The sequence below is a fragment of the Theropithecus gelada genome, chromosome 18 (genome assembly GCF_003255815.1).
Source record: "Theropithecus gelada isolate Dixy chromosome 18, Tgel_1.0, whole genome shotgun sequence".
NCBI classification, from domain to species: domain Eukaryota; kingdom Metazoa; phylum Chordata; class Mammalia; order Primates; family Cercopithecidae; genus Theropithecus; species Theropithecus gelada.
The window spans coordinates 64607125-64615766 of record NC_037686.1 but is presented as its reverse complement, the minus strand read 5'-3'; the positions used below and the strand labels follow the sequence as shown (position 1 = coordinate 64615766).

The 8642-nt window shown below is 38.4% G+C and overlaps 1 long non-coding RNA gene across 1 annotated transcript; it reads left to right on the top strand.

The window, feature by feature from the left end:
- Positions 1 to 1944: 1944 nt before the first annotated feature.
- LOC112611261 lies at positions 1945 to 8308 on the top strand. Its single transcript, XR_003116618.1, has 4 exons — positions 1945 to 2089; positions 5734 to 5770; positions 6112 to 6249; positions 8075 to 8308. It is a non-coding gene; the product is annotated as an uncharacterized LOC112611261 (long non-coding RNA).
- The last annotated feature ends 334 nt before the right edge of the window (positions 8309 to 8642 follow it).

The following is an 8642-nucleotide window of genomic DNA, read 5'->3' as shown; positions in this document are numbered from 1 at the left end:
GTCTCTTCCAATCTATGACAGTTTTCAGTGATTTGTATGTGTGTGTGTTTGTGTGTCTATGATTGGACAGTTCTGAAGACTACTGATGACTCACTTTATAAAGTGTCCTTTATTTTGATTATCCAATCTTTTCTCATAGTTAGACTGGAATTTAAGGCAATGGTACTATGGATATGAAGTGCTCTTCTGATTAAATCGTATTACGAGGTACCTAATATCATCATGACTTATTATTACTTGGCTATGATGTCTCTCCCAGGTTTCTCTACTATACATTTACCATTTTTTCTTAGTATGTCGCTTTAGTTACTAAGGTTGGCTGAGGAATAGCAAAGACATATGTTAAGGCCAGTATATTAATAAATATTTTGGACTTTTTACTTAGAGGCTATATAAATAACCTGCTTATTCAAGATTCAACCACCAGTTTTAGAAGTCATAGTTAGATTTTTGCTTGAAGCAATTGTCATTGAGGTTTAAAAAACTGATGTTCTATTTTACTCATAAATTCTATAGGCATTATTTCGTATTCACTTTTAAGGAATATGAGTCATTTATCCTCCATTTCTTTCTTTCTTTATTTATTAATATCAGTTTGGTATTGTATGAATATCTATTGTATCTTTATGTTTAAAATGCAATATTATGGCAGTTATGTTTTTCTCGTATTATTCCAGCTTTTAGTCAATGGGAGCACATTCATGTTGCCTCCTGTTTCAATACACCACTTTAAATAGCGAAATGTTAAAATTGCTCTCAGTAATATCAGGAAGAAGGATACTCACCAACAATTCAAGTACTTAACTTGACATAATATTTTAAAATAGGAACTGGCTGATTTCACAGTATATATAGGAGAGTAAATATATGTGATTTGCTAATTACATTTAATATAAGAATTTAAGGGACTATATTAAATAGGTTTAAACTTTACCTTAAAAATAGTCTATAAAAACATATCATATGAGTTCAGAAAAAGACAAATAGACAAGTAAACAAGAATAAAATGTTCTGAAGACAGATCCACGTGGGAACTTAGTATGTCATAAAAATGACATCCAATTTAGAGAGAGGAAATAGTAGTTCATTAAAGTAAAAAATAATATCGTCAAAATCACATATGTATTAGGGTTCTCTAGAGAAACAGCACACACACACACACACACACACACACACAGAGAGAGAGAGAGACAGAGAGAGAGAGAGAGACAAAAAGAGGGAGACAGAGAGTTCTTATAAGGAATTGGCTCACATGATTATGGAGGTTGAAAAGTCCCAGGCTCTACAAAGTGAGCTGACAAGCTGAAGACCCAAGAGACGCAATGGCACAGCCTTAGACCAGGAGGGTTGATGGTCTGGTTCCTGTCCTGATGTTTGAGTCTGAATCCTCTCTTGCTCAAGGGAGGGTCAGCTTTTATGTTCCAGTCAGGCTTGCAACTGACTGGATGAAGCTTGCCTCCATTAGGGAATGCATTCTGATTTTTCTCAGTCTATCAACTTAAATGTCAATCTTATTCAAAGACACCTTCACAGAAACACCCAGAATAATGTTTGAACAAATATCTGGGCACCCTGAAGCCCATTCAGGACACATAAGACTAATCATCATACTTATTAATAAATCATATGTGGTTCAATATTTTAAATATTATAAAAATAAAGCGATAAAATGTTAGAAGAAATTACAGAACATTTGTTACATTGTTCGTTAATAAAGATAAATTTTTAAAACAAATTGTAAAAGCCAGACGTATAAAGGAAACCATGAAATAACATAAAAATAAATTATTTCTAGAAAGAAAAAAAAACCAGAAACATGTTCTTGAACAACATTGTGAAATATATGTATGTGCTCACTTGTGACTTTAAGATTAATGTTCAATGTTTTAATGTAAAAGTTAACCATAAACACTTTACAGATCTCTGAATTCAGTATTTTATTTTTAATATTTTAGAAGCTGACTCTACCAGAGACCCAGTTCTTGAACTTTTAATGCACATTTGGAAATCCACTGTGTTTAGTTGGCTTAGATTGTAAACTTCAGGAGAACAAGAAGTGTATCAATTATGTTCCAGTTTCTGGGATGCAGTAAGTATCAATAAATATTTGAATTACTGGATCAATGTTTTCAAGTATAGAAAGTGCTTACTCCCTGGACAAATGTGGCACTTTATTTTTTCATAGTTAATAAGTATGCTGTTTATTGTTTGCAACTTATTTTCTGCTGAAAAATTCTATTTAATATTGTATAGGTAAATGAAAATGTGTGTAAAATTTAATTGAATGAATCCCACAAGAATGCTCCTTATGTATTTGAAAGAAGTTAAAGGGGAAAAGAACAACTCATGAATAGGGTTGACTTTTTTTTTTTTTTTTTGCTATTTTGTGTGTGTGTGTGTGTGTGTGTGTGTGTGAGCTATTCAAGGGAAATAGATCTGAAACTTACAGGAAGCCATTTGTTCATCTTTGTTGACTGTAGACAGACCCTTTTCTTTTGCTCGTCATGCATGAGAATAGAAACAAACATGATGCTTCTAATATATTATTTTCAAAAACCCTGCCAGCTTTATTATTCTACTACTACCAGTTAGTGAAATAATTTATTATGGTGAAAAGCTAAACATAAAATAACACAATTCTATTTTCTTCAACATCCTAATAAAAATTCCATTTTCATGCTTTATATTTTACCAGCCTCGCTTGAAATTGTATTGTTTAAGGAATCCTGTAACACTTTCTCATATACCAAATGCTATCACCATTAACCTAAGTTTGCATGTTATTTTACTATGAAAATGATTTGAATAGTAATTTCTAGCCTAAGGAAACTAAACCAAAAATTTACCTTTTATACAACTCCTACTGCAAAACTTATTCAGAAGAGAAGGTCCACTTTATTTATTTATTTAGTTTTGTAATGAGGCTACAAATGAAGGGACCTCATCTCCTGTGATATGTGTGTGTGTGTGTGTGTGTGTGTGTGTGTGTGTGTGTGTGTGTATAGGTGTTTGTGATAGCAGTTTCCCTGTGTCTGCAATTTCCCTGTTCACTTCAAATTTATTTCATCTATTCAATACTTAGATGAGAATAAAAATATGATACTATGTGAAGGAAAGGACCTTTAGTAAAATATAATCTTACTTTTTAAATGTCAAGAATATCATTTGTTTCAAAATATTGCAGAGAAAATAGGAAGGTGTGATGGGATCCTTGGGGTGTCATTTTGCCAGCCAGAAGCCTCTGTGGCCGGTGGTGCCTTTGCCAGGGTTTTGCTCAGGCCAGCTGGACTTGTTCTGCCTACTTGGCCTGCAATCTGCTCTCAGCTTGCGCTACCAGGCTGGATCCCAGCCCTGCCAAGGGTGAGCCAGGCATGGAGCAGCAAGGGATGCATGAGTGAGTGAGCATGGTGTCTGGATGTTGTTCACAGCCAGGCACACCAGCTGCAGTGGGGTAGGCAGCTCCAGGTGACAGCATAGGCACCAGTTCCCTGTCAGGATGCCGCTGAACCAGGCCTACTGCAAGTGGCTTCCACTGGACACCTGGGAACGTGGTGGTGCCTGGAAGCTTGGAGACTCCAGGAACTGCAGAACCCCCAAGAGGGTGTCATAGCCCTGGCCTGGGGAGCTCCTAGGTCTGGGCTCCCTGAAAGGCTGCACCTCTTCTCTCCCTCTCTCTTGTCCTTGCTTGCAAGAGGTGAGTGGTGGGTGGGTTGGGGTGGGCATGTTTCAGCAGTTTGTGTTACAGCTCTTTCAATCCCACCATTCAGCAGGTCCCCAGTTCTTAGGAAGAATTAAATATGCAGACAACTGGGGGATGAGTGAGGCAAAGAGGTGCTTTATTGAGCAATAGTACAGCTCTCAGGAGAGCTGAAGTGGATACCTCCTATCCACAGGCCGGTCATCGCAATGAGTGCAGCTCTCCGTGGAGAGGAGACCCAGAGCAGGTAGCTCCTATCCACAGGCAGGTCACCTTACTGTCTCTGTAGCCCTGTAGCCCTCAGCGGGAAGGAGACCTGGAGTGGGTAGCTCCTATCCACAGGCAGGTCTTCCCATCCATCATCTGCCTGAGTCCAGCCGAGTCCAGGGTTTGTATGAGCTTCGGAGGAGAGGAAGTTTGTGCTGATTGGTCCATGCACCCCCATAGGTGGACCCAGAGAAAGCACCATAAGTTCTCACTCTGGTCTGCAGAACTGGCAGTCCAGCCCTCATGCTTCAGGCCCTCCCTGGCTTGACGGTGGGCCTTCAACAGGGACCTGCCTTTTTCTGCCCAAGAGCCTGTCTGCTTCCTGTCACCATCTATCTGTCATCTATGGAGCCCAGGCTGTTTGTATGGAGGGGTGCCTGCAGGTTTGTATGGAGGGGTGACCTCTCTCCTGTACTTGTCAGTGCCCAAAGCCCAGAGGGGACTGAGGCGGCAGAGGACTGACTTGTCAGAGCCTCCCTGAGCATGCACACACCCAGTTGGGTCATGACAGCATCCGGGCTCGGCTTCAACTTTGCTCTGAAATCTGAGTGGGTGCTGGGAGCAGGGAGAGTCCAGGTAGCAGAAGGAGGCACTCTCAAGCCTGCTGGGGCAGGGGGCATTCCTGGGTCCCTGAGAGCACAGGAATGCCCATGTCTGCAGCTGGGGTTGGGAGGCTGCAGCTGTGCCTGGAAGTGTGGGGCTGCCGCCCCTCCAGCTTGGAAGTGGGCAGGGCTCCCGCCTTTTCCCTGCTGCAGCTGGCTGGAACACTCAGCCCCTGTGACGCCTCCCCCAGGAAGCCGGGCTCTTGGCAGCGGCCGCTCCAGGCAGGCTGTGACTGCCATCAAAGGGAGATAGATTGGAGGTGTGGATAAGACAACTGAATGTTTGATTTTCTGGTTGTCTTCACGGGTGGGAGCCCACCGTGACTGCTGAGTGCCAAGTGCTAGAAACTGTTAGCCAAATACAGAAGCAAAGAACAGACAGAAGGCTTCGCTTTGAGCAATGAAGTTGTGTAGGAAATTAACAATACCTCTTGCAAACTGTGTCCAAAATTTTTAAAGAGCTTGACTGGTTTACATTCAATGTATAGTCACAGTATTTGTAGTGGAAGAGAATGGGGCTGGAAGTCAGGCCACCTGAATAGAACCTTTATAAATTTTAATGAATTATTCAGACGTCTGTGGTGTGCCTCAGCTTCTCATCTGGTAAATAAGATTTTCACACACAGCTTGGATATATCAAATTATATATTTACAAATTTTTATTAAAATTTTTTTGTAGGATTTTTATGTATGCATATGCTTCTCTTTATATACACAGTTATAATTGATGTAATTTCTTATTCTGAGGAAATGCTTGCTTGCAGAAGAAAAACTAAACTAAAGGAATTTATAACAGAACTGGGGTAGGCATTGTTGGAATGGATTTTTAACTGATTTGTCAATACCTTAGAATAGTTTGCACTCATCTTTTTATTATAGCACACACATAATAAAGATACAAAATACCAGTTTTTAAAGATTTGCTGAAACACCTTGTTCCCTTTTGCTTCTAAAATATCGACATCATTCACCATGAGCACTTCGTCAATGTATTCTCACTGTTGCTTCATTGCACAGCCACAAAGTCAAAAATGGGTATAGGTTCAATCAAAGATTTAAAAACAGATATCCAGAAAGTTGTTTATATATTTTCAAACTTTTTTTTCTTCTCTTTCTGTTAACTTTGTTTCCTTCCCTTTTGTTACATCTTTCTCTTGTTCTTCTCAGCTCTTCTAGTGAAACCACTGCAAGCAAAAGGGAAGAGGTGTGTGGAGTGTAAAATAAGAGCTCTCTGGAGTTATTCCAGAAAATATCATGTAAAGTTGTCATCAAATTTAGTTCCCTGACTCACTTAACATGGTTAAGAATATACTCTATTAATAGAAATAACTCAATTTACCTGTACTGTCTTGAATAAATTACCTTCTTAAAATATCCCTTTCTTCATTTTTTCTTTTTCTAATTACTCACAGGAAGATATATCTTATTAAGACATTTGTTTGGAGTTTGGATTTTGTCTTCCCTTGCTACCCAGCATTTAACTGAAATTTAATTGTTGTTTTTGATGTGTATGTGTTTGTTATTTTTCTGTGTATATTTTTCTAGGGAAGTGTAAAGATAGACAAAATAAAACACAACCTATGAAATTATAGCTTCAGTTTTGCCAGAATGATGCTTTATTAATGCTCAGGGCCTCTTAACTTCTCACTTAAAACAAAGTGGGGAAAAATCACCAACTAATAGGTTTCTATTATATTAATTATGGTATCATGGGCATTTACCAAAACAAACATTTTTACTCTCAGAAAATGGCATCTTAAACAGTCCAGTTTTCTTGAAAACTTAGTAATTCTTCATAATGAATGCTCTTTTGTGACTTCTTTTTATTACTAACCCACATAATATTTCTATATTATCTAGTTTCTATGTTCCCTTTTCATCCCTTTTTTCTTGCATCATGGTGCTAAATTGGATGGAGATTTGATGAAACACATTTTCTATGTCTTTTAATATCAGGGCTTATGTTTTGTTCTGGAATCACTCTTAGCCTTGTGTGTTTTATATTAGCTCTGTAACTCCCTAACCTCACAAAGAAACCAAAGCTTCTTTCACATTTCAGCACAATAACGTGCACTCCCTTCTGGTCCAGGATTCCAAGCATCTGTGTGTCCCTTCCCTTAAGATGGAATTGTCTCTGGTCTCCACATTCGTCTCAGTTGGAAGTCGCATTCAGATATTTTTGATTTATGGCTGTTGTTGGAACTTCCGAACTCTGTGTCCTCGATAGCCTCCCTGCCTAGAGTTTTATAATCCTTTCTCTCCTAAAACTTTTTCTCTCAATTTCGAATTTCCTAGAACTTCAATCGCAAAAGGATTGAATCCCTCACTCCCATCTGTATTCCAGGAGCACTGTCCCCACATCTGCTTCCTCTGATGTTCCCTTTCCATCCCAGTCTTCTTTAATGTAGACACTGCTGACTTTTGAAAACCTTGAACTGCTCCCTAAACGCTTTCTTTCTCTTCTCTACCACATGTAGGGAAAAGCTGTCATCTTTGCTTTCTTTGGTTTCTCATATACCCTTCCAAATGGAGCTCAGTGAAACTCCTTGGCAAACCACATGGGATCAGTATTTCTGATTCTGACAGATTATTTTTCCAAATAAATGCTGCCCTTATTAAGAATATTTTGAATATTTTTTATATTTTAATATTTTATTAAATATTTTCTATGCAGTTAATTTTCTTAATCTATGTATGTAATCTTACCTACTGCTCTGTCACTGCATCCCAGCTTTCTTGTCCATGTCTCTGTGGTCTTCCAAGCAATTCCGCAATTCCCTGACACCATTTGGTTGTCTTACAATTCAGTTAAATTCTGACACTTAACTCCCTGGAGTTAGTACAGATCCCCAAAATTAACAGCTCAGTCACACAAAACTGATCCACTTCAGACACTAACCACAAATGTGTGCCCAGGCTAAGTAATCTGCTGAGTACAAATTCAGAGGTTCTCATGATCTTCTCTCAGATTTGGCAATTTGCTATAATGACTCACAGAATACAGGAAAATGCTGTCCTTACCGTTACAGGTCATTGTGAAAGATCAAAGTACAGCAAGATGAAGAGGTTAAGGGAAGGTGTGGACAGGTCATTCGATCTCCATGGAGTTGGAGTATGCCACCTTCCTAGCACTTCGATGTATTTGCCAACTTGAAAGCCCTCCTTGCCTCATTGTTTCAAAGTTTTTATTGAAATGTTATTTAACAGGCATGATTAGTTAAATCTTTAGCCAATCTACTCTTGCGCCAACCACCAAATGTCAGCCAAAGGTGGCCAATTCTTCAAATCTTGTTCCAATATGGCAAACACAGCTGTAACGAACACAGCTGTTTCTGAATCTCACTTTTATGTACCTCACTTTCCTTTCCCTGTCCATAAATCTCTGACCACTAAGCAGGCTGAAATTTCCCTGAACCTATTCGGCTTTGGGGCTGCCCATTTCACAAACCATTCTTTGCTCAATTAAACTCTTTTAAATTGAATTTGTTTACTGTTTTTCTTTTCACAGAGGTTTATTCCATATACTTAGTAGAATATACGAGTTTTACAAATTGGAGTGATAGGCATTGATTTTGACACATCTGCAGAAAGAGTGATCAAAGAGAAGTGGCCCTGGAGCTCTCCCCATGAAAAGACTAAAATTTTAAAAAGATGCTGCTCACCTAAAACTTATCAATAAAGTCAATTATAGTTTCAAATTGATAAATTATTTTATGGAAAAACAATAAAAATATGAAATAAAATTAATATGTATTCTAATGCCTTTCAGCTTGAATAAAATTGCAGTCAATAAGTTGGTACCAGCAATGATGTCGTAAAAAGCATTTCTGGAGAAGAATACTATAAGAATACATATTTTCATTGAACTCCAAGTATCAAAATGTGTCTATTCATTTCCTGTTTTTAAGCCTAACTGGTTTACCTCTACAAGTAGGCTGACTTACGAAGGTAAGTCATGAACAGCAGCACTTTTTAAAAATGGTAATCATTTTTCACTCTTTAATATGGTTGTCCATAAACTGGCTGTTCTTTCTCAGGTATTCCCTTCCTTCCACCCTACTGCATTATTCAGTGTT